Source organism: Mirounga angustirostris, unplaced genomic scaffold, assembly GCF_029215605.1.
Source record: "Mirounga angustirostris isolate CCGP_5_RB_7025 unplaced genomic scaffold, mMirAng1.0.hap1 SCAF_1, whole genome shotgun sequence".
Lineage (NCBI taxonomy): Eukaryota > Metazoa > Chordata > Mammalia > Carnivora > Phocidae > Mirounga > Mirounga angustirostris.
The window spans coordinates 49,103,378-49,130,876 of NW_026991709.1; the positions used below are offsets into that span (position 1 = coordinate 49,103,378).

A 27,499-nucleotide genomic window follows, 5' to 3' on the forward strand; every position below is an offset into this window, starting at 1 on the left:
CAAGATATTCACACATTCCTTATGGGAACACTGGGGCATTAGGGACTTTGTGGAGCAGGTGGTATTGAGATAGATCTTGAAGGACAGAATATGCTTTTACTGGCAGAGACTGCAAGGACTCAGGAAAAGTTAACTGGAATAAGGGTGAAGAGGAAAGAATGCTGTTTTGAAATCTGAATTCCCTTCTATCCCAATTATTATACACGTGACTTTGGAAAAGCCAGTTTATCTTTTTAAAACTTCCATTTTCCTCATGTGCAAAATGGGATAAAAATACTCACCTTCTCAGGGTTGTGGGGATTATGTGAAATAATATATGTTAAGATTTCCTGTAAACTCTAAGTGTTATGTAATGGTGGGATTCTGTTCACACACAGCTAACAAAAGGAGAACGCAGAGGAGTCATACAGTGAGTTGGAGAAATTACAAACGTTTTGGCCATGAATTTTGTGTAGGTATGTATGCCCTTTCTCATTTGAGTGAGATAAGTGACTTATCCTTTTTGTTTTTCAGTTACTCAGCTGAAAAATGGGAATGCTATTTTCCACTGTGATGACTAAAATTAGAGTATATTATAAAATGTAATGAGCATTTGGTAGTGAAGAGCTTATGTAAATAATCTCAACTGAGAACACGTTTCAGCAAAGAAATCTCATTCTGAAGAGGTATCTTTAATGTGCTACTATTCTGCCTTTATTGGGAAAATAGGAAATGTTTGACAAAGCTCTTGAAATGGTGGAAGACTAAGTAAATTCATTAAAATTTGATCTATATTAGGTGATTGTCTCTTTTAAAAAATTAATTGGGCGTTGGTTTTTAAAAATTACGATATTCTAGTACTTGATTTTGGTTAATTACCATCAGAGCCATTTGGGAGCTTGGGCATTAATTTCATTTTAATAAACAGCATCAGCCTAATGTGGGAATAACTTTTATTTCAAAACTGAATTCCTAATGCAAATGCCTGAAAGAAGCCTCCATAAAACCCAACAGCATACACGAGAGTTATGTCTTCATAATGTAAACATAGCCTAAAATTGCAATAAAGATATAAAAACAAGAATTTTGGAACAGTCATTTGTAAATGATTGCATAATTCCTGTAAGCTTCATCCCTTTGTTTTCCAAACCCTGCCTTTAAACTGCTTAATCTGTTTCTCTGACGGTTGGGGGTGTCATACGACACCTACAGAAGAAGTATTTTTTTCAATATTGCTATTATGAGCAACATCTTAGTATATAAAAAATGCCATGAGCAATGCTAATTTGAATGGCTTCTGAGCCAACATCAGCATTGCTGACACCGTGTGTTATGTGTATCAAACCTAATCACTCTCATAATATGATGCCTCAGTAAATCTGTGAATATTAACATACAGTCGCATCAACTTAGCACTGCCTCATGCTGCAGTATATTGGCACAGAAACACTCTGGTAGAGGAGCAGAGCAGTTCAAGCATAAATACGTAGAATGTATTTGTAATGTATTTATGATTTGTAAAGTGGCTGTTTATCAGTTCTAAGCTCCGCTGATATGATGGCACTCTTTTCCAGTCTTACCTATCCTAAAGCACTTTGTAAGTGCTATTTCAAAATCAGATATGTCCATTTTGAGAGAGGTGATTTATCTTCTTTATGACATGATATGTTTATTTTAGAAAATATTATCAATCCAATTTCAAATTTATGAAACAAATAGACTAGTTGGTAATTATTTCCTTTCTAGAATGATTACTTACATGCAGAAGGAAATACCTGTAGGACTCAAGCTTCCTTTGGAGTCATATATGAAATAAGACTGATGCATGTGTGTTCAGAAACATAAAGACATTTACACCAGCAATCTTCCAACCAGCGTGGTGTCAGTAAATGGCATATATTATACCCACCTAGAATTCCTACATACCTAAAATAATTCATCTTTCTTGTTTTGCTCAAGCTGCCAATGGTTAAAAAGACACACATGTACTAGTATAGAAATAGATGATCTCAATAACACAAAAGGTGAGTAAGTCACAACTGTGGTGCAGGCAAAGGATTTGCTAACAGAATTCTGGTCCTTGGATCAAAAGGGCAACCAAATAAAAACCAACTGAGCACATGTTTCTCTAGCCAAACTTCTTAAAGAGTCAAATGAGATAGAGTCCACAAAATGTATTTTGGGAAAAAAGTTATGTTTTAAGGCAGTTTTCTTTTGTGTTTTATGATTGTCAGCTTTTCCTACTAAGTCAGTATCACTTTGATGGTAAAACATGGGTAGTTCAGGATTTTTTGTCTGTTTTGGGGATAACCAGAGTGTTACTTTTATCATTGAAGGTTTGTCATGAGTAATTTTTGGAGCAAAGTCTTGAAATGAAATTAACTTGAGCTTTACAGACTTATTTCAAAACCACATGATACAATGCTTTATTAGGCTGTTCTTCTGAACAGAATGTACGGTGCAGTAAGCAGAAAGGATTCTCCTAAGGTTCAGTGTGGGTTATGTGGGCAAAAAGGTAGCAGGGAGACCAGGGAACTTCTTTCCCTTCTTCTAGTGCGAAGGGCTGCATTTAAACTCAGCTTTCCATGGGACGAGTGGCTTCTTTACTCTGCCAGCATCCTATAGGCCGTGAGGTTTCCAGGTGTTGGATAGCTAGCTTTTTCAGACAGCTTCTGTAAACGGCTGCCATACAAATTCTAACTCCTGATACAAAGCAATGGTGCATTCCCTCTCTGACAAGGCTACTTTCTCATTCTTAACCTACAAGAGGGGAGATACCTCTCCATAAGAGAGCAATTCCACATTGTAACATGGGTTGAATTAAAGAATGTGCCTTAATACTGGGCACAACAATTAGCAGCCCTGAAGGAATTCTTCTGGCATGCCATGATGCATTTGGTTAAGTCCCTAGGTGGTGCTATTTATAAAACACTTGCATAAGGATTCACAGATTCCCAGAACATTCAATTGTGCTATAAAAGAGACAACCACCACCATATTATATTGGTTGCTGTTTAAGCAACTTTGGTGATTAAATACTGGGGAAAAAACACACTTTACTATAGCAACCTATAATTAGATAACTTTATATTCAGGCCAGTAGTAAGGAACTCTCAAATGGAGACAAACACCAGGGATGGAGAGGGCTCTCTCATAGGCCCAGCAAGCCCCCTGCAGTCACAAACCACATATGATTCCACTTTTACTAGCCAGCAGAACCAGGGACAGATTAAAGGGGAGAAGAAGACATTTATAAAGATTGGCAACTGAAAAGATTGGCTCAACAGTGCATAAGAACCCTTTAGCACTCGGTGTGGTGCTTTTTATCATCATGGCAAAGGACGGATTTCAGATTCTGGTCATTTGTCATTTTAAGAGCATGCTCTGGGGCAGAATTTTCTTTTCTTTCTTTTTTTTTTTAAAGATTTTATTTATTTATTTGACAGAGAGAGACATAGTGAGAGCAGGAACAAACAGGGGGAGTGGGAGAGGGAGAAGCAGGCTTCCCGCGGAGCAGGGAGCCCGATGTGGGACTCGATCCCAGGACCCTGGGATCATGACCTGAGCCGAAGGCAGAAGCTTAATGACTGAGCCACCCAGGCACCCCAGAATTTTCTTCTAAAGTACATGCATGATTCCCACTGACATTCTCTTGCAATATGTTCCCTCCAGTTGGGAAGTTCTTCTGAAGTAATGGCCAGTATAATCCAGTTATAGAGAAGTAAAAACTACTGTATGATGTACCCATTAATATGCCAATGCATGTATTATTTGCAACTTAGAATTCAGGGACTTTAAATAAAAAATCTTTAAAAAAAAAAAAAAAAGGGCGCCTGGGTGGCTCAGTTGGTTAAGCGACTGCCTTTGGCTCAGGTCATGATCCTGGAGTCTCTGGATCGAGTCCCGCATCAGGCTTCCTGCTCGGCAGGGAGTCTGCTTCGTCCTCTGACCCTATCCCCTCTCAGGTGTTCTCTCTCTCTCATTCTCTCTCTCTCAAATAAATAAATAAAAAATCTTTAAAAAAAAAAAAAAGAATTCAGGGACTTTAAGAGCTGACTCCTTTTCTCTGAAGGTCATTGCCGCCATTCTTACTGCTTGAATAATTACATTAATGATGACTCATCTCCTTTATGTGATGATTGTGAAGTTGGAGCAAGCCAGGAGACACAGTTCAAAGATCTGTTGATTTCAACAGTATGCAAATAACTTTATATACAATGGACTCTCTATATATTGTACTTTTTTCCTCCCTACTCCATGTTTTTCTATTTATAAAGGAAAACATAAAATAATGGGAACAGTGAATATTGAATCAAATTTGACCATTATAAAATTAAATCGCTCAAAGTAGAGAATAAAGATGAAAATGTTTGAGGCTTTTTCTTATATATTAGGCGAAATCGTACAAATAGAGGGAATTCTGCCTGATTGAAAGGGTATGAGTTGTATTGGAGGATTTACAATCATCTCCTGAAACTGCTTTGTAGACATTTAACATAGTTCAGACTAAAGCATCCACATTTATCTCTTATTGACAATAAATGCTAAATGGTCCAAAGTCCAAATTGGTCTTTTTCACAACCCAAATTCACTGAAATATTTAATTACCAAAGCTTAATTTTGTGTTGGTGGGAGAAAGAAGAGGAAGATGAAACTCTTCAGAACAAAAATCCATCTGTTACCAATAATAGCCTTTGTATTTAAAAAGCAATTGGTGATAACATGACTTTTCCTTCTTTGTCCTATTTTTGTATTTCAGTTCTTTGGGAAGAAGGTCATTTTAAAAATTAACAGACTATCAAAGAAGGATACAGTGAAAGTTAACATTGCATGGACTTTGTCAGGAAATAAAGGGAATATGTAATTTGTTTGATGTAGGACCTCCAAATCTTGAGCACATCCTGTGTGTCAAATGGGAATGAATGAATTTTGGTGATATTTAGTTTTGTAGTTACGATGACTAGAACTTATTACTGCATAAACCACATTTGAAAAAAAAAGTCTCTTTGAGACAATATTACTTTGGCCATTATTCAAATGAGCAGGAACAAATGAGGCATTTATACAGTTTTTTTATTCTTACTCAAATCAAGCTAAATCTCATTAAGAAATGAAAAAAAAAATGAATCCAGCAAAAAGAGCTTTTGCAATTAAAAATAACTTAGATGAGAGATAATCTATTTTACAAAAGGATATGTTCTATTTGCACTTATTTATTGTATAAAACAAAAATCAATTTTCTGTTAAGGGTCCTTCATTCATAATTGAAACAGGTTAGATCTAATTAATGGAAACTTTTTTTTTTTCTGCCAAGAAGTTCTATCATAAAACAAGGAAGTAGACTAGTGAAACCTAAGTCCATATGATTTTAAAAAATGACTCCTCTTTTTATGATGCTCATTCCATGTATGGGTTTATAAAAAATACATTAACACAGGGTGCACCTGAGTGGCTCAATCAGTTAAGCATCCTGGGATCCAGCCCTGCAAGGGGCTCCCTGCTCTGCCGGAAATCTGCTTCTCCCTCCCCCCTGCTCTTGCGCTCTCTCTCTGTCTCTCTCTCTTTCTCTCTCCCTCTCAAATAAATAAAATCTTTAAAAAATAAAAAAAAACATAACTGCAACTTAGCTGCCAACTGTCTACACATCAATTAGAAAAACGTTAATATGCTACTTTAAATCAAATACAGGGATAGAGTGACTCAGTGCATTAAATCAAGTACAGGAAGCTGAGCAAGTGCAGAACTAAGTCACCTTTGCCCAATTACCTGTAACCTCTTGGAGTCACATTGGTCCTTATGGCAGAATCCTTGGGTCTGTGAGAAGGGTTCCTTTACTTTCCATCTCCAGGTGCCACTGCTTAGAAAATGATTAATATCTTTTTCCAAGAAGAATATCTTAATTTTATTAGATCATGTTGGCCCCTTTGTTGAAATAAATTAATGTATATGTGTAGGTTTATTTTGGGACTCTATACTCTTGTCTATGGATCTACATGCTTACCTTTAAGCTAATACCATAATCTTGATTTCTATAGCGTTAGGGGAAATCCAGTAAGTTATCTCACCGTTCTTTTCCAAAGTTGTCTTGCTTATTCTAGGTCTTTGCACTTCTATATACATTTTAGAATCAACTAGTCAGTGTCTGCAAAAAAGGATGTTTGGATTGTATTAGGGATTGTGCTGAATCTATAGATCAATTAGAGAGAATGGACATTCTAGCAATATTGAATTGACTAAGTCATGAATGTTATTTCTCTTACCTAGTTCAGAGCCTTTTTATTTTCTCTCAGCAATGTTTTGAAGTTTTCACTGTAGAGGTTTTAAATGAATTTCATTAAACTGATCCCAAATATTTCACGTTTTTGATGATTTAGTTTTTTAAATTTTAAGTTCCAGAGGTTTATTGCTGATGTACAGAATACAATTTGTTTTTTATATTGACCTTTTATACTACATGCTTTCTAAAATTGTGTTAATGCAGTATTTTTAAATATGTTTTAAAAATAATTTTCCATATGGATAATTAAGTTGTCTACAAATATAACTTTTTTTTAGCCTCTTGTTTTTCAGTATACATGCCTTTTTTGAAAAGACAAGTTATATAAGATAAGGTTGCCTTATCACCTAGCTAGGACCTTCAATACAGTAAAAGTGATCCTGTTAGCCTTTGTTCCTAATCTAAGGGAAAATGTTTAGTCTTCCACCATTATTATGATGTTACTTGATGGTTTTTTGGAGGATGATCTTTATTAGGTGAGAAAATTTGTTTCTATTTTTAGGTTTTGAGGCTTATTAACAGTGGGTTTTGGATTTTGTCAAATACTTTCTCTGTAACTTTTAGAATGATCATATGATATATATTCTTTATTCCTTAAGTGTGGCAGTTGATATTGATTGATTTTTTAATGTGAAACTAACCTTGCATTCCTTGTCATTTTCTTTTATCTTCATATCATCCTTCACATATATGACCGAATTTGATTTTTCTAGTTTTTTGAAGATTTTTCTGTCTATGTCATGAATGATATTGGGAGTAGTTTTCTTTTCTTGTAATATCGCTCTGGCTTTGGTATCAAGATTATGTTGGCTTCACAGAATGAGTTAGGATTTTTTTTCTCTGCCTCTCTTTTTATTTATTTATTTATTTTTATTTTATTTATTTATTTATATTAATATATAATGTATTATTTGTTTCAGGGGTACAGGTCTGTGATTCATCAGTCTTAACACAGTTCACAGCCCTCACCATAGTACATACCCTCCCCAATGTCCATCACCCAGCCACCCCATCCCTGCCACCCCCCACCACTCCAGCAACCCTCAGTTTGTTTCCTGAGATTAAGAGTCTCTTATGGTTTGTCTCCCTCTCTGGTTTCGTCTTGTTTCATTTTTCCCTCCCTTCCCTATGATCCTCTGCCTTGTTTGTCAAATTTTACTTACCAGTGAGATCATATGATAATTGCCTTTCTCTGATTGACTTATTTCGCTTAGCGTAATACTTTCTAGTTCCATCCATGTCGTTGCAAATAGGAAGATTTCATTTTTTTTTTTTTTGATGACTGCCGCTCTTTTTAAGTAAAAATTTGGATTAGTTAGCATTATTTTTTTCCTTAACTGTTAGATTAAATTTACCAGTGGAACCAACTTGGTCTGAAGTTTTACTTGGGGAAAGATTTGTTTTTTTACAAATTTCATTTGTAAAAAAAATTTTTTTTTATTATTTTTTTTTATTCTTCTGTTAATCCCCATACATTACATCATTAGTTTTAGATATAGTGTTCCATGATTCATTGTTTGTGCATAACACCCAGTGCTCCATGCAGAATGTGCCCTCCTCAATACCCACCACCAGGCTAACCCATCCTCCCATCCTCCTCCCCTCTAGAACCCTCAGTTTGTTTTTCAGAGTCCATCATCTCTCATGGTTCGTCTACCCCTCCGATATCCCCCGCTTCATTCTTCCCCTCCCACTACCTTCTTCTTCTTTTTTTTTTTTCTTAACATATATTGCATTATTTGTTTCAGAGGTACAGATCTGAGATTCAACAGTCTTGCACAATTCACAGTGCTTACCAGAGCACATACCCTCCCCAGTGTCTATCACCCAGTCACCTCATCCCTCCCACCCCACCCCCCACTCCAGCAAACCTCAGTTTGTTTCCTGTGATTAAGAATTCCTCATATCAGTGAGATCATATGATACATGATTTCTCTGTTTGACTTATTTCCCTCAACATAATACCTTCCAGTTCCATCCACGTCGTTGCAAATGGCAAGATCTCATTCCTTTTGATGGCTGCATAATATTCCATTGTGTATATATACCACATCTTCTTTATCCATTCATCTGTCGATGGACATCTTGGCTCTTTCCACAGTTTGGCTATTGTGGACATTGCTGCTATAAACATCGGGGTGCACGTACCCTTTCGGATCCCTACTTTTGTATCTTTGGGGTAAATACCCAGTAGTGCAATTGCTGGATCGTATGGTAGCTCTATTTTCAACTTTTTGAGGAACCTCCATACTGTTTTCCAGAGTGGCCGCACCAGCTTGCATTCCCACCAACAGTGTAGGAGGGTTCCCCTTTCTCCGCATCCCCGCCAACATCTATCGTTTCCTGACTTGTTAATTTTAGCCATTCTGACTGGTGTGAGGTGGTGTCTCATTGAGGTTTTGATTTGGATTTCCCTGATGCCGAGCGATATTGAGCACTTTTTCATGTGTCTGTTGGCCATTTGGATGTCTTCTTTGGAAAAATGTCTGTTCATGTCTTCTGCCCATTTCTTGATTGGATTCTTTGTTCTTTGGGTGTTGAGTTTGATGAGTTCTTTATAGATTTTGGATACTAGCCCTTTATCTGATATGTCATTTGCAAATATCTTCTCCCATTCTGTCAGTTGTCTTTTGGTTTTGTTGACTGTTTCCTTTGCTTTGCAAAAGCTTTTTATCTTGATGAAGTCGCAATAGTTCATTTTTGCCCTTGCTTCCCTTGCCTTTGGCGATGTTTCTAGGAAGAAGTTGCTTCGGCTGAGGTCAAAGAGGTTGCTGCCTGTGTTCTCCTTTAGGATTTTGATGGACTCCTGTCTCACATTGAGGTCTTTCAACCATTTGGAGTCTATTTTTGTGTGTGGTGTAAGGAAATGGTCCAGTTTCATTCTTCTGCATGTGGCTATCCAATTTTCCCAACACCATTTGTTGAAGAGACTGTCTTTGTTCCATTGGACATTCTTTCCTGCTTTGTCAAAGATTAGTTGACCATAGAGTTGAGGGTCCATTTCTGGGCTCTCTATTCTGTTCCATTGATCTATGTGTCTGTTTTTGTGCCAGTACCATGCTGTCTTGATGATGACAGCTTTGTAATAGAGCTTGAAGTCCGGAATTGTGATGCCGCCGGCTTTGCTTTTCTTTTTCAATATTCCTCTGGCTATGCGGGGTCTTTTCTGGTTCCATACAAATTTTAGGATTATTTGTTCCATTTCTTTGAAAAAAGTGGATGGTATTTTGATAGGGATTGCATTAAATGTGTAGATTGCTCTAGGTAGCATTGACATCTTCACAATATTTGTTCTTCCAATCCATGAGCATGGAAAGTTTTTCCATTTCTTTGTGTCTTCCTCAATTTCTTTCATGAGTATTTTATAGTTTTCTGAGTACAGATCCTTTGTCTCTTTGGTTAGATTTATTCCTAGGTATCTTATGGTTTTGGGTGCAATTGTAAATGGGATCGACTCCTTAATTTGTCTTTCTTCTGTCTTGTTGTTGGTGTATAGGAATGCCACTGACTTCTGTGCATTGATTTTATATCCTGCCACTTTACTGAATTCCTGTATGAGTTCTAGCAGTTCTGGGGTGGAGTCTTTTGGGTTTTCCACATAAAGTATAATATTATCTGCAAACAGTGAGAGTTTGACTTCTTCTTTGCCAATTTGGATGCCTTTGATTTCTTTTTGTTGTCTGATTGCTGTGGCTAGGACTTCCAATACTATGTTGAATAGCAGTGGTGATAGTGGACATCCCTGCCATGTTCCTGACCTTAGGGGGAAAGCTCTCAGTTTTTCCCCATTGAGAATGATATTCGCTGTAGGTTTTTCAAAGATGGCTTTTATGATATTGAGGTATGGACCCTCTATGCCTATACTCTGAAGAGTTTTGATCAAGAAAGGATGCTGTACTTTGTCAAATGCTTTTTCTGCATCTATGGAGAGGATCATATGATTCTTGTTGTTTCTTTTGTTAATGTATTGTATCATATTGATTGATTTGTGGATGTTGAACCAACCTTGCAGCCCAGGGATAAATCCCACTTGGTTGTGGTGAATAGTCCTTTTAATGTACTGTTGGATCCTATTGGCTAGTATTTTGGTGAGAATTTTTGCATCCATGTTCATCAGGGATATTGGTCTGTAATTCTCCTTTTGGATGGGGTCTTTGTCTGGTTTTGGGATCAAGGTAATGGTGGCCTCATAAAATGAGTTTGGAAGTTTTCCTTCCATTTCTATTTTTTGGAACAGTTTCAGAAGAATAGGTATTAATTCTTCTTGAAATGTTTGGTAGAATTCCCCTGGGAAGCCATCTGGTCCTGGGCTTTTGTTTTTTGGGAGATTTTTGATGACTGCTTCAATTTCCTTAGTGGTTATAGGTCTGTTCAGGTTTTCTATTTCTTCCTGGTTCAGTTTTGGTAGTTGATACATCTCTAGGACTGCATCCATTTCTTCCAGGTTATCTAATATGCTGGCAAAGAGTTGCTCATAATATGTTCTTATAATTGTATTTCTTTGGTGTTGGTTGTGATCTCTCCTCTTTCATTCATGATTTTGTTAATTTGGGTCATTTCTCTTTTCTTTTGGATAAGTCTGGCCAGGGGTTTATCAGTCTTGTTAATTCTTTCAAAGAACCAGCTCCTAGTTTCGTTGATCCGTTCTACTGTTCTTTTAGTTTCTATTTCATTGATTTCTGCTCTGATATTTATTATTTCTCTTCTCCTGCTGGGTTTAGGCTTTATTTGCTGTTCTTTCTCCAGCTCCTTTAGGTGTAGGGTTAGGTTGTGTACTTGAGACCTTTCTTGTTTCTTGAGAAAGGCTTGTATTGCTATATACTTTCCTCTTAGGACTGCCTTTGCTGTATCCCAAAGATTTTGAAGAGTTGCGTTTTCATTTTCATTGGTTTCCGTGAATTTTTTTAATTCTTCTTTAATTTCCTGGTTGACCCATTCATTCTTCAGTAGGATGCTCCTTAGCCTCCATGTATTTGAGTTCTTTCCAACTTTCCTCTTGTGATTGAGTTCTAGTTTCAAAGCATTGTGGTCTGAAAATACGCAGGGAATGATCCCAATCTTTTGGTACCGGTTGTGACCTGATTCGTGACCTAAGATGTGATCTATTCTGGAGAATGTTTCATGGGCACTAGAGAAGAATGTGTATTCCCTTGCTTTGGGATGGAATGTTCTGAATATGTCTGTGAAGTCCATTTGGTCCAGTGTGTCATTTAAAGTCTTTATTCCTTGTTGATCTTTTGCTTAGATGATCTGTCCATTTCAGTGAGGGGGGGTTAAAGTCCCCCACTATTATTGTATTGTTGTCGATGTGTTTCTTTGCTTTTGTTATTAATTGGCTTATATAATTGGCTGCTCCCATGTTAGGGGCATAGATATTTACAATTGTTAGATCTTCTTGTTGGATAGATCCTTTAAGTAGGATATAATGTCCTTCCTCATCTCTTATTACAGTCTTTGGTTGAAAATCTAATTTGTCTGATATAAGGATTGCCACCCCAGCTTTCTTTTGGTGTCCATTAGCATGGTAAATGGTTTTCCACCCCCTCACTTTCAATCTGGGGGTGTCTTTGGGTCTAAAATGAGTCTCTTGCAGACAGCATATCGATGGGTCTTGTTTTTTAATCCACTCTGATACACTGTGTCTTTTGATTGGGGCATTTAGCCCATTTACATTCAGGGTAACTATTGAAAGATAGGAATTTAGTGCCATTGTATTGCCTGTAAGATCACTGTTACTGTATATTGTCTGTGTTCCTTTCTCGTCTATCTTGCTTTTAGGCTCTCTCTTTGCTTAGAGGACCCCTTTCAAGATTTCCTGTAGGGCTGGTTTTGTGTTTGCAAATTCCTTTAGTTTTTGTTTGTCCTGGAAGCTTTTTATCTCTCCTTCAATTTTCAATGACAGCCTAGCTGGATATAGTATTCTTGGCTGCATATTTTTCTCATTTAGTGCTCTGAATATATCCTGCCAGTCCTTTCTGGCCTGCCATGGTCTCTGTGGATAGGTCTGTTGCCAATCTAATGTTTCTACCCTTGTAGGTTACATATCTCTTCTCCCGAGCTGCTTTCAGCATTTTCTCTTTGTCTATGGGACTCGTAAGTTTTACTATTAGATGTCGGGGTGTTGACCTATTTTTATTGATTTTGAGAGGGGTTCTCTGTGCTTCCTGGATTTTGATGCCTGTTTCCTTCCCCAAATTAGGGAAGTTCTCTGCTATAATTTGCTGCATTATACCTTCTGCCCCTCTCTCTCTTTCTTCTTCTTCTGGGATCCCAATTATTCTAATGTTGTTTCGTCTTATGGTATTGTTTATCTCTCAAATTCTGCCCTCGTGATCCAGTAGTTGTTTATCTCTCTTTTTCTCAGCTTCTTTATTTTCCATCATTTCATCTTCTATATTACTGATTCTCTCTTCTGCCTCATTTATCCTAGCAGTTAGTGCCCCCATATTTGATTGCACCTCATTAATAGCCTTTTTGATTTCAACTTGGTTAGATTTTAGTTCTTTTACTTCTCCAGAAAGGGTTTCTCTAATAACTTCCATGCTTTTCTCAAGCTCAGCTAGTATCTTTAAAGTGATGATTCTGAACTCTAGATCTGACATCGTACTAATGTCCGTATTGAGTAGGTCTGTGGCAGTTGGTACTACCTCTTGTTCTTTTTGTTGAGGTGATTTTTTCCATCTTGTCATTTTGTACAGAGGAGAATAGATTAATGAGAGAACAAAATGCTAGCAGAATAACAATGTCCCCAGAAAATATACTCTAAACAAATCAGAAAAGACCTGAAGCAGTGGCTAAAGAAACGGAAAGAGAAAAAAAGAAAAAAAAAAAAAAAAGAAAAAGAAAAAGATAAAAACAAACAAAAACAAACAGAACAAAACAACAACAACAACAAACCAGAATGTGATCAAATATGATCAAGCTGGTATATAGATCAGTGCCACACACTAGATTTGGGGTGTATTTTGGTCTGTTAGAAGAAAGTGCCTCCCAAAATTTTAAAGAAAGAAAAACTTATATATGTACAAAACTAAGGGTTATGATGAAGGGATGGAATATGACTGTAAAGATGGAAATTATAAAAAATTTTATAAAAGGAATTGATAAGAAGTTGTTTGAAAAAAGAAAGAAGAGGATTTAAAAAAAGAAAAAAAAAAGGGAGAGAATGTGATCAGGCAGGGGAGTAGAAAAAACCATATACTAGAGATTTAGGGTATATTTTGATCTTTTCGAAGAAACTATCTCAAATTTTAAAGAGAGAACAACTTGTATATATATGCCAAAAATATGGGTAACTACTATGAAGGGATAGAATATGACTCTAAAAATGAAAAATAAAATTTTTTTTTAAAAAAAGGGATTGATAAGATGTTGGTTGAAAAAGGGAAAAAGAAAAACAAAAAAAAAAAAAGAAAAAGAAAAAAGTTAAAAAAAAATTAACTTTGAAAGACTAAAGAATCATGGTAAAAAAGCCATGAATTCTATGTGCAGTAGTCCCCTAGCGCTGGAGTTCTGCCGTTCTCATTGATCGGTAAACTTGGTCTTGGCTGGCTGTTCTCGCTGATCTTCTGGGGAGGGGCCTGTTGCCGTGGTTTCCAAATGTCTCTGCCGGAGGCGGAATTGCCCTGCCCTTGCCCCCTCCCGGCTAAGTAATCTGCTCGGGGTTTGCTCTCCGGGGCTTTTGTTCCCTGCGAGCTTTCCGTACAGCTTTGGAGGCGGAGAGTGAAAATGGCGGCCTCCCAATCTCCGCCCCGGAGGAGCCGAGAACTCGGGGCCCCGCTCCTCAGTGAGCCCCCAGAGAAAAGCCGTCAGTCACTCCCATCTCCCCGTCTCCAGCCGCACTCTGTGCTCACCCGGCCTGTGACAGAGCATTTCTATCTCTGGCACCCGACCCCGTGTGGAGTCTCCAAACCCAGCAGATCCCTGCGGTGCACTCCCGCGCGGCTCCTCCCAGGGGAGGAAGGTGAGTCTCCCCAGATTTGCCGCTTGTTGGGTCCCTGCTGGAGGAGCAGGGGCCCGACTGTGCCGCGGATCACGGTTTATGGCCACCCCGAGCTGAGAGCCTGCGCCTGGGCTCCGCCTTTGCAGCCGGCTTCCCTGCTCCGTCACCTGGGAGCTCTGCCACACTCAGGCACCCCCGGTCTTTCTGTGACCCCGAGGGTCCTGAGACCACACTGTCCCGGAGGGTTCCACCCCCCGCTTAGCCACCAGAGTGACGTCCCTCGGCGGAGCAGACTTTTCAAAGTTCCGATTTTGTGCTCCGTGGCTCTATCACTTGCCAGAAGCGGCCGACGGAGGCCCCTCCCCCGCCGTCTATCCTCCCGAATATCGCCTCGGATTCACTTCTCCGCACATCCTACCTTCCAGAAAGTGGTCGCTTTTCTGATGATAGAGTTGTTGCTATTCTTTTCTTTGATCTCCTGTTGAGTTTGTAGGTGTTCAGAATAGTTTGATCCCTATCCAGCTGAATTCCTGAGAGGAGATGAAATCCAGGTCTCCTACTCCTCTGCCATCTTGCTCCGTCCCTCCCCCCGTAAAAAATTTTTAAAATAATTATAGGGTTATTCAGATTCACTCTTTTTTCTTATTTCAATTTTGGTAAATTGTGTCTTTCAAGTAATTTTCTATTCAATCTAAATGATCAAACTTGGGGTGCCTGGGTGGCTCAGATGGTTAAGCCTATGCCTTCAGCTCAGGTCATGATCCCAGGGTCCTGGAATCAAGTCCTGCATCGGGCTCCCTGCTAGGCAGGGAGCCTGCTTCTTCCTCTGCCTCTTCCTCTCTCTCTCTCTGACTCTCATGAATAAATAAATAAAACATTAAAAAAATAAAAAATAAATGATCTAACTTATTTTTATAAAATTGTTCATAATATTCACTTAGCTGTTTAATGCCTATAATATCTAAAGTGATATCCTTGTTTTTATTCTTGATATTGATACTTTTTGTTTCTTTTTTCCTTATTAATGTTGTAAAAGGTTTATCAATTTTATTACTATTTGCTAAAAGCTAACTTTTTACTTATTACATATTCTTTTTTTGTTTGTTTTCTACTTATTTGAGTTCTGTTCTTTACGTCTTTCCTCTTATTTAATTAATTTCAATTTGCTTATTTTTCTAGCTTTTTAATGTGAACTATTGGATTATTTTAATCTTCCTTTTCTAATAGAGGCATTTAAAACTATGAATTTCCTTCTAAATGCTTCTTCAGTTGACATATAATGTTTTCCTTTTTCTTCAATTTGAAATTTTCTTTAAAATCTCTTGTGATTTCTGTTTTGATTTAAATGTTATTTAGAAGCATACTAATTAAGTTCCAAATAAATTGGGGGTAGTTTTCTATATATTTCATTGTTTTGATTGTAATGGTCAGGGAACAGACAAGTTATATTTTGAATTCTTTTGAGACTAATTTTATTGCCCAGTTGGGTCTTGCTGTTTATCCAGACTGATACCTCCAACCTCTTAATTGGAGTGTTTAGTCAATTTACTCTTAATGTGTTTGGGCTTATGTCTATCATTTTGCCATTTCTTCTCCCTTTGTTCCTTTTGCTTTTTTCTCTCCCTTTATTCCCTTCCTACCTTCTTTGAGGTTAATTCAATACTTTTTTAGTATTAAATTTTATTGTATCTATTCCTATTCTTTTTTCACTATACGTCTTTAGTTTTGTTGTTGTTTTTGTGTCTCTAGGCCTAACAATGTGCAGCTTAACTTACCAAAGTCTGTGTAAAGTTAACATTGCATGACTTCCTATTTCCCACTTTTTACTTCATCCCCGACACTTCCTACTTCCCACTTGATAAATGTAATAAACTTATAACAGTACAATTCCATTTACCCATCACTCCATTTCTCTACTATTATCTTCACATTGTTTTTTTCAGCAAATGTTATAAACACCACCTTATAATGTTATTTTTGCCTCAGAGTCAGTTGCCTTTTAAGGAATTTATGACAAGAAAAAAAAGTACTATTTTATATTTACCCCTATCTCCTCCATTTCCAGTGCTCTCTGTTCCTCCCAATAGATTTGAGTTTCCACCTGCCATAATTTTCCTGCATTCTAAAGAACATCCTTTTACATTTCTTGTAGTGAAGTCCTGCTGGTAATGAATCCCATCAGATTTAATTTATTTGGACATGTCTTTATTTCATTCTTGTTTCTGAAACATATTTCCACTGGATACATAATTTCGGGGTGACAATTTTTTTTTCTTTTAGCACTTCAAATATTTTCTTCTATCTTCTAGTTTCCATTATTTCTCATGAGTAATCAGGTATAATTTGTGTCATTATCAGCTGTCAGTTCATTGTTTTCCCCCTGCAAGTATTGTGCCTCTTTTCTCCATTTTTCAAAAGTTTCTCCTTATATTTGCTTTTTAGTAGTTCAGCCCTGATGTACTTAGATATTTTCTTTGTATTTACCCTATATGGCATTTTCTGAGCTTATAGGTTTATAAGTCAATGTTTTTCATCAAAATTGAGAAAAATTTGGCCACTATTTCCTTAAATACTTCTTTGCTACATTCACAATGTCTTCTACTTCTAGGACATTCATGTTAAGACAGTTTTCCTATCTAACAGGTCACTATTGCTCTCTTCAGTTTTCTTCAATTTTCTTGCTATTCTTCAGATTGGGTAATTTCTATTGACCTATCATCAAATTTACTAGTTCTTCTTCAGTGATCTCCAATCTGCTGAAAGTCCTTTCAGTGATTTTCTTTTCTAAGTTCACTTACTTTCCAGTTTTAGAATTTCCATTCAGTCCTTTTATTATTTTATGTTTCCATTTTTTTGCTAAGGATACTTTCCAGCTAGCTCATAAATACCATATTTAAATTTTTTCCCTTATCTTTCCTTTGGCTTCTACAGTAGTTCCTTTAACAACTTCATTTGCTAAAGATGACATTAAGCTTATCACAGGGCTGGTTTCTGTTGTCTACTTTTTTGCATGACTATGGATCACATTTTCTTATTTCTTTGCATATCTTATAATTTATTCTTGCATTCCAGACAATTTAGATAATACATTGCAGAGAATATGGATTCTGTTATCTTCTAAGTGTCTTGACTTTTGTTCTAGTAAAAAAAATTAATCATTCATGAAATACCTTTAGCTTGTGTAAACATGGCTTCCACTTGCTCAATACAGATCAAACAAAAGCATAAGGTGTTTGCCAAGACACTCAAACTTGTCAAAATTAAAATTCCTCCAAATTATATGTTCCCTGAGGCTCTTGGCAGGGCTTGCTCTTGGTTTCTTTGGACAGGTCTAGAGTAGTTCATACTAAAACTTAAAATGTCTTAACTGGATCCCTGTGATACTTCCAGTATTTAAAAGTTATGGTGACTATCATAACATAATAAAATAAAATTAAAAAACAAACAAACTTCAAGACTCAGCCAGAAGCACTCAGCTAAGCCACACCCAGACTCCTGACACACAGACACCATGAAATAATAAAAGTATATTGTTTAAAAAAAAAAAAGTTCTTTTCTCTCTGCTTGGAGCAGACTCCCACTTCCAGCCCTGTTCAACCTCTAATGTTGAGCTCTAAATGCTACCTAGCTGTTTTCTGGTAAGTCTGATAAAGTTTGCCTTGCACATGTACAACTCATCCCTTAATGAAGACTTGCCTTGATCCCCCAGAGTTCTGCCTGTTCCCTGCACAGCTCTTCCTGTCTGATGGCCAGGTCCTTGGGTTCCAGCTACTTCAGCTACCCTAAACCCTGATGTCTACCTTCTCAGTTCAATAAGACCTCCATATTCTCTCTGAATTCCAGCTCACTGTGCCAAGTTCAGGGATTATCTCCAGGCTGAAAACTGGGGTGATCATGGGACTCATGAGCTTTCCCTTCACTCAAGGTTTGTAGTATTGCATTCCCTGTTATCTAATGCCTAAAAGTAGTGGCCTCATACATTTTGTCCAGTAAATGGACAAATTATTTTTGACAGAAGGGAGTAATTAGTATTAGTTACTTCATCATATCTGGAAGCAAAAGTCCCCTTTACTTAGATTGCAGTATTTTTGCACAAGTCTCCAAGGATATATTTTAAAATCCTGTTTTCCTTGCTCTATTAACTATTCTCTTTCTTTCTTTCTTTCTTTCTTTCTTTCTTTCTTTCTTTCTTTCTTTCTTCTTTCTTTCTTTCTTTCTTTCTTCTTTCTCTTTCTGTTATGTTAATCACCATACATTACATAATTAGTTTTTGATGTAGTGTTTCCATGGAGTCCTACATCATGGAATTCTATTAACTGTTCTTAACTCAGGTCAAGTTATTCTCTTTCTTGAATGTGTTTTCCACTGTTATGGCATTGAAATACATGGTGATTCTTGATTGCATGTTTATATCAGTCAAGGTCACAATAGGAAACCTGTAACAGTTGAAATAGGATAATCAGAGGAGAGTTAATGACACAAAGGTGTGGGCATAGGGGAACCTCAGGAATTTTTAGTTTTAAGTAGAATAAGTCAGTCTCTATAATGGCACTTGTAAGATATCTAAACATGGAAATTGTGGGTGCCTAGGTTTTCTGCCATGCACAGTGAGGAAGAAGAATAATTAAGCCAGCATTCATAAACGTGGGGAGAGGGAGAGGAAAATAGACAAGGAGAGAGAGAGAAATTCCTTATTGTGGTCAGTGATCTGACTGTAACTGTTCCAGCATCTGTATATTTCAGTGGTCTGTTGGTTAAGTGCCATTGCTGGAGTTGACCAACAAACACTCCTGATATTCCTTGAGTTAGTTTAACCTGGTTCTATCACTTTCCACAACAAGAGTCCTAATACTGGCAATAAAGGAATAAAGGGTTGAGAGAAATGAAGACTGATTTAAGAGAATTTATTCAATATGAATATGAAAACCTAAATCTTGTTAGTTAGTTTTTTTTTTTTTTTTTTAAGGAATTTAGACCCTGGTACCTGCTGTTTTGCTTAAGATACAAAGATTAAGTGTACTTCTTACTTTTTTTCTTTCCCATATCCATCAAAAGGGAAATGTTTTCTGAAAGTTTGTATAATGTAGGCCCCACCTTTTTGTTTTTGTTTACTTCAAATGTCTCAGATTTTAGTTAATCAACTAAATAGGAATGGAATGTATCATTAAGTGTGCTCATTCATCAACTAAGATTTCATCAATATTTCATATCCCATGCACTGTGGTCCAGAGCTGTGCTTGATTAAAATCTTAAACACTCCACATACTTTAAATGCTTATCCTGAGAACGATTTCACTCATAATCTTAGGCAAAATGTCTATGGTCTTATCTCTTAAAAGAATACTAGTTTTATTACTGCTTATGGAACAAAGAGTTAAGGTGGTTAATGATTTCTGAATGTATCACTACTAAGGAACAAAGCACTTGCAATTTCCTGTTCAGGAGTTGAAGGTGGCTCATTATTACATACCTATCTTCATACAGAATAATTAGAACTTAGAATAGAAGCTGTCACGTAAACTATTTACCTACTTGCAGAAAATTTTAAAAGAATTATGTTTGCAAACATAAGCAAGGCATAGCATATTCATTTAATACTTATTAATTGGCTATATTTAAGTAAAAACTTACACAAGTTTAAGCCATGAATGTAATGCTCCCTTCTTTTTAAATTTTTATTTATACTGTTTATATGAACAGGATATGGTAATGAGATGAGGGGATGCATTAAACAAGACAGAGCCAGATTTTATAGCTTGGTTAGGGGAAGGAAAACACTAGAGCTTTTGAAATAAGACTCACAGTGAATGTTTTTGGAATTAGATTCAGGCAAGGCTGTTAAGTAACTGTATGCCTTTGACTCACCAAAGGGAAATAAATAATTTTATCCATCATGGTGAAAAACTAGCCGATCCAAATGTATATGCAAATTATTTATTACTCATGAATTTAATCAGAAAATTAGTATATATTGAGGATTCTGGCATCTAATTTATGCCTTGGTTTGGTGGGTATGCAGGGAATTGGAGACTATGTCAGGTGGAAAAAAAAGTATGGTTGCTGTTGAGGTTTGAGGGTAAGCAAGATATGCAACTGATCCACCCACATTTTCTAGCACTATGTCCTCACCCTGTAAGCCATTTTTATCTCTTCCTATCTTTCCCTTTATTATTGAACAATGAGAAAAAAAGCATCTGTCTGAAAATATACATTTTGGAAAAGTCTACATAAGGCAAGTTCATCCAAGCATACTGTGTTATTTGTTCCTAAGACATTTTTTTTCTACTTTGTTTTGATTATCTTGTCTTAGCTTGCCATCAGCCTCAGTGTTAGATTTTTGGTTGCCTTGTTCAAATCTTGGTGTGTGTTCAAGTATGTATGCATGTATATGTGTGTGATGGGGTGTGGGAGAGTGTAAAGTTGAAGAGTGGTTACAGGATGATAAATTACTTTTATTGAGGAAGTACATAACGCTAAATCGCAAGGTAATTCCACAGTTGCCAGCACCCTCTCCAATAGAGTCATGTCTAACCAAAGCCAGAAAATTTTCCTCCTGAAAACACTCTGTCTCACACTCAGATAACCCTAAACTGTCTCACCGTTTACCATCAGTCCTTACCTGAGTGTGGGTGGACTAGGTCTGCAAATCCTCCTTTTACAGTTGCCCTTCTTTGGGAACCATCTCTGGGAATATGCTTCAGTTTAAACCTCAGATCCTTACAGTGTGAATCAGATGCAGGTGGGTTCTTATCTCCAACTGTTAGAATTTGGCTTCCATAGTTTCTTTGATAACCCTCAGAGATTTACCAGGGAGTTGGGCAAATACTTTGATAAATAGTGCTCTTTAGGGGCATTGAAACTTCAAGTGACTTTTTGGGGAGTATTCCTATAAATGAGTACTGGAAGGACTTCTATCCCTATCAGGAGTTGGAAGCAATAAATAAGCCACTCATTAAATGGCTTAATGAGCCATTGACTGGTCAAATGGCTAGACTGTGACCTTTGCCAGAAAGAAGAGGATAACACCAGACTTAGACCAATAGTTAAAACCTTAAAGTACAATGAATGGCAAGGATGGAAGGGAGCCCCAAACAGAGGAAAGTGCTCAAAAACTTGAAACCACATTAGATCTGAGTTATATTTCTGGCACTCTTGAAAAAGAGCCCTCTGCTCTTCTTATACTTCTTTACCGTGAATCTATTATGGGATGATCTTGTTAGTAAAACATAATTATGCGTTTTTCTTCCTTGGTTGTCCTTCCTTTCTGCATTCCAACAATCAAGCCATGGCCACTCTTCTCTGATTGTGTTCGTGTTGTTTACATGAGAGTTATCTACAAGACCAGGCTACACTTTAATTCTCCATACAACACAAGGTTAGACAGAGTCATTTTCCCTGGGCTCTTCAGCCGTCTCCTCAGAAGACATGAACAGACATTTCGGCAAAGAAGACATCCAAATGGCCAACACACACATGAAAAAGGGTTCAGCATCACTCGGCATCAGGGAAATCCAAATCAAAACCTCAATGAGATACCACCTTACACCAGTCAGAATGCTAAAATGAACAGATCAGGAAATGACAGATGTTGGCGAGGATGCAAAGGGGAACCCTCCTACACTGTTGGTGGGAATGCAAGCTGGTGCAGCCACTCTGGACAACAGTATGGAGGTTCCTCAAAAAGTTGAAAATAGAGCTACCCTATGACCCAGCAATAACACTACTGGGTATTTACCCCAAAGAAGGTTTTGAATGCACCTCAATTCAACAGCTTCTCTCTCTGCAGCATAGTTACTTATAATTGTCCACACCACTGTTAAGCTCTCCTATATACCTAGCCCTAGGCTGTGTGATGGGGAAATATCAGTGAAGAAGATGCAGGGACTTTTCACCCCTATTCCCCTATTCTTATCGCTTAAGCTGCTTCCCCACCAGTAAAGTCAATCTGACCCAGGTCTTCACAAAGGACCATCCCTTCCTTCATGTGATCTTCAAACTCCTACAAGCTCTCATCTGAGTCACCAAAGCCCTGATTCTTTGGCTTTCAGTATCTATGGCTGGCACCCCAACTTTGTTTACCCATATTTTCCAACTTCCTCTTTTGCCCTATCAGCCATGCTCTGCAAACTCCTTTGATTGTGGCATTACTGAAAATTTCTAGGTAAAGTAATCCACAGCAGTCTTCCCTGAAGGGGAGAGAAAATGAAGAGTGACTCAGGAGAAAGAGAAGGAACTAATATTTGCAAAATTATTGTGTATCAAACACAGAGATAAGTACCTCGCTTATATTATTTAATTCAGTAGCAGAAATGTATGCAATATACTATGCCAAGTGAAAGAAATATATAGCACAAAGAGATAACATAATAGGGAGAGTGATTTACCCTACTGAGCATTGAGGGCATGGCTGGATATTTTTCATACATGAGGTGGATATTTTGGTGACACAGAAGATAGTGCTGGCCAAGTTCTGGGCAGTCATAGCATGCCAATTTGCCTTCAAGCTTCTCCTATTTCTGTCCTCTGGTTCATTCCATACACAGCAACCAGAGAATATAAACCCACTAGAGTGATTTCCCTTTGGAATGGACCCTTAAATCTCTTCAGCTGTGAACAGGTATGTAGATCTGGCCTCCCCCTCCATTTTCAACTCTAGTTACTCTTCCTTCACTCACTTCACTCCAGCCACATTGACCTGGGTTCTTAAAAGTACCAGGTATTTTTCAGCCTGGAAGACTTGTTACATGCCCTCTGGATGGCATGTCCTCCCCAACCTTGCTTAAAAAGTGGATGAACTCTTGGACTAGAGCTTGTGTATTCAGCTAATTACCAGATTGGAGGCATTTCAAACAAGTTCTGTTCTTCAAGCATAAGAAATTCTTATCTGACAACCTGGCTTGGTAAGGAATTTCATTTCCTAAAGGCTTATTTGTTAAATGGAGACCTTCTGTTTCCCTCAGAAATGTTAGCAAGTGAGAGGGTTGAGTTTACCTAGGGAGTGGGTTTGCTTATGGTTGTGGATATTGTTTTTGGTCTTTAGCTTATCTTTGATACTTAGACCTGAAAGTTTCCTTACTCACATTATGAATGTTGTACATGTAACTGGTATGGACTTTGAATTTCTGACCTCTGGTTACTATTGCCATATTTTATGTAATTATTAGCTGTTATCAAATAAATAAACAATGAGTTAATCACATTTACTACAACAGAAATTATTATAGGGCTACCACCTGTCTGTTTCACTGGATGGCTTGAATTTTGGAGATCATTTTACTGCTGGGAAACTCTTAAGCTGTCCAGGAGGATTTGGTTTAGTTGTGGCTATTTCTCATGTGTTGTGTACTTTTTTTCTACTCCTGCTTGAAAACACCATTGGCTGTTATTTGGCAAATGCACATCTTGGGATGGAAAGGGGATGATTAACACAGCAGGTGCTTTTAACAGAGGAAGAAATCTGATGGACAAAGGGAATGGTGACTTCTGTGGGAGTTTGGGATTTGTTAGGGCTGATCTCAGGGTCTCAGTGATGGTAAGAACAGGTGGGCTGGGCCAGATGATTAAACAGAAACGGAAAATCCTGTAGGGCAGGCTGGGTGGGAATACAGAGCTGAATTAAGCAAAGTATCTTAGGATCCACAGCCCTTCAGTACAAACTCTCACTCCTCTTTCCCTCTCCTTTGTCCCAGTGAAATATTAAAAGCAATCATAAGCTCATCAAAGGAGGAAGAAGACTTTCAAGGATTTAGGGCTTTGTGTATGTGCGTGTGTGTGGGGAGTGAGTTAAGGGTGAGAGAGGAGGGTCTTATTCTTTTGCAAGACATCATAAAACAAGACAGACACCTGTTATTGCAATAGTGTGCAGTGATATCTTCTAATAAGATCAGGAAAGGCCATTATCTGATAATCAGGGAAGAATACTTAAGTCCATTGTGCAGCATTTTTAAAAAGACTGCATTGTATTTTTTAAAAAGGTTGAGAACAACAATCTTCACTGGGAGATTCCTGAATAGGGAAGATGGACTAATAGGAAATGCAAAATTTATGACATCTGTTATGAAATGGACTGGGAAAAAAACCATTCTCATATATACCAGAAATGAGCTTTGGTAGAAAGTAATATACTAAGAATATTGTTGCCCAGTAAGACGAGATCTTAGGAAAATAAAGTCATCATGACTTGAATTCATTTCTCACAATGTTCAGCTCCACATTCATATTTCTTATTTGTCAAGAAATCGTTTTCACATTGGTGTGGCTGATAGAAATATAAACTATTTAGAATCAACTTGTACAAATTTATACTCACTCAGTGGAACCAACCGTATTGACCCATCAGACACCTCAGAAGCATGAAAATAGAGTGGATATATAGCAGAGAGTGGCTATTTTGCCATTTGCAACCACATGGATGGAACTGGAGGGTATTATGTTGAGTGAAATAAGTCAGAGAAAGACATGTATCATATGATCTCACTGATATGAGGAATTCTTAATCGCAGGAAACAAACTGAGTGTTGTTGGAGTGGGGGGTGGGGTGGGAGGGATGGGGTGACTGGGTGATGGACACTGGGGAGGGTGTGTGCTCTGGTAAGCGCGGTGAATTGTGCAAGACTGTTGAATCTCAGATCTGTACCTCTGAAACAAATAATGCAATATATGTTAAGAAAAAAAAAAAGAAGAAGGAGGTAGCGGGAGGGGAAGAATGAAGCGGGGGAAATCGGAGGGGTAGACGAACCATGAGAGACAATAGACTCTGAAAAACAAACTGAAGGTTCTAGAGGGGAGGGGGGTGGGAGGATGGGTTAGCCTGGTGGTGGGTATTGAGGAGGGCACATTCTGCATGGAGCACTGGGTGTTGTGCACAAACAATGAATCATGGAACACTTCATCTAAAACTAATGATATAATGTATGGGGATTAACATAAGAATAAAATAAAAAAATATATAAAAAAAAATTAAGTAATAGTAGGCCATTTAAGCACTGCATTGGCCAGCAATCAACAATTTGAATGTTCCATTTGAACTTAAGCTATAAATGGCAAACGGAGATCAAGGAAGGAAGTAGCTGAGAAAGGAATTAGTATGGGTATTTGATAAATACAAATGACATGAGCCCTTTGTTTTTTGGTTGACTAAAGACATCTACTTTGTATATAACTTTCCAAATAATTTTAATCATTAAAAAAAAATGTCAGATAGCTTTACACAAGTCTTAAATCTAATGCCCCTCTATTCAATTTGAGACTTTTTTTTTTTTAAGGAGCTTTTTTTTTTTTGTAACTCTGGCTTTGTACTATGAAATCATGGCTCTCAGAATCGTAAGACATAAGGTTATGAAAGAATCTTAGAAATTATCTAAAATAATCTAAGATAATTGTCTCTTAGTTCTTAAACTTAACTTGTTAAAAATCCACATGCTAAGTCTACTGAAATTAGGCTCTGGGAATGGAACAATGCCAGATATTTTTAAACACTTCTCAAGGTGATTTTGATTCAGTGATTTTGATTCAGTGAAAAGGTGATTTTGATTCATTCTACAGAGAGATACGTCAGTTCTAGAGATGTTTAACAACCTAGCCAAGGTCACAGATTTGGTTTGGATGAATGTGAACTAAAAGCAGAACTTTGGACTTTCAGGTCAGTGAGCCTTCTTCCTAAAACATCAGCAAGCTAGACAATTTAAAATACAAATTAGTCATCATTGTGAAGGTACTAAATTCCACTGACTTTTACACTTTAAAGTGGTTAGTTTTATGTTATGGGAATTTCACCTAATAAAAACAATATTAAAAAGTACTAATTTTATTTTATCAGCACATAAGCAAGTTAATGAATTTTCTAAATATCACCGAGAATGGGAACCACATATTATGTCTGGCTAGTGCTACAGCTAACAGGGAAACTGTTGATATGTACCATTCAAGCTACTAAATCAGCTTTCTGGTCTGTAAGAGGAGGGAATGGGGATGATAATGTCTTCATTGTTGAATTAATGTAAAGCTTTGAAAGAGGCTGTATGTAGTGTGCCTGGCACATAGTAGGTGGTCATGGCTAGATATGCTTTAGGATATACAGCATGTCATGTGCTCTTGTAATCTCATTTTGCTTACCACAGTGTCTTATACATGATAGGTAATTAATTATTGACTCATCGATTAATAGACACAGAAATCATCACAGCCTCTTGTTGGGTGAAAATAACTTTCTTTGAAATCTCACTTTGAGAGAGAGCTCAGCAAATTCCATTTACTCCATATGTGAATGTTCTGCTTTCCTGAGTCTGATTAGGTTACAAGTTGTAAGGGCAGGGCTCATTTTAGGGTAATTACAGCATTAAATGCACCCAGAAGGCTATTATACACTGGCCATATCCAATGCATATAATAAATAATTGGGCAAATAAATAAATAAAAATTACAGCTCATAAAAGTGCCTCGTTAACTTGCCCAATACTAGTGTGGCTCTTGCAATTAATTTTAAACTCTCTTGTTTCTCCTTTATTAAGTAAGCTGAAATAAAATAGAAATGATATAATTGTTTTTGCTTTCTCATTTGGAGAAATACTCGTGTAGGCTTAGTTCTCACAGCACACAAAAAATGAGACTAGATGAGCCCCATTCAATACACGAACAACAGAATTCTGAACAATAATGGAATCGCCCTTATTTTTCCACCTTTATTCCATATATATTCCAATGTAGAGGACATGATTCTCATGAATTTAGGAAAATAAAAAACACCTATTTTGTCATTATTGAATCATTCTAGGGAAAAATTAGAATTCGCCCTTTTCTTGTGACTATTGTTTTGTGAGGTTTCCTTGTTATTAAGCCCATCTCCTCTCTTTTAGTGGGGAAAATGCACATGGGCACACATGCTATAGATTCATCTTTTGGCTTGTATCTTTCATCCCCAAATTCCTGGTCTTATATAATCAGACAATAGATTATGAGAACCCAGAGGTGAAGTTTGCTAGTACATCTTCCAGGAAAATTATTAAATGAATGATTTTGTTTTATGAAAACCAACTGATAGCCTCTTTAGAAAAATAGACATAATGTGATCTGTTTGGGTAAATTTTACAGATCTTAAGGGTGTGTGGTGGTGGAAGTGGACAGTGTTTGAGAGAGACCTCTCTCTTTTGTACTAGTTTTATAAACTCTACTCTAGGAAGTTATGGGTACTCAGGCAGAGGATACACTCTACCCCAACTGTTGATAGAACACTGATTATCTGTGAGGAATGACTCTTCCAAGCACATTGTTTTGGGTTCCTGAGAACTTCAAATACAATTCAA

General features: G+C 37.3%; 1 long non-coding RNA gene across 2 annotated transcripts in view; it reads left to right on the top strand.

The window, feature by feature from the left end:
- The first annotated feature begins 251 nt into the window (after window positions 1–251).
- LOC123863348 (uncharacterized) overlaps window positions 252–27,499 on the top strand; it is a 420,091-nt gene continuing 392,843 nt past the window's right edge. The window contains exons 1-2 of one of the 2 annotated variants that reach the window (XR_010410079.1): window positions 252–455; window positions 25,743–25,839. This is a non-coding gene — a long non-coding RNA (uncharacterized LOC123863348). The remainder of the gene's footprint in view (window positions 456–25,742; window positions 25,840–27,499) is intronic. The other variant, XR_010410072.1, reaches the window with a different exon arrangement.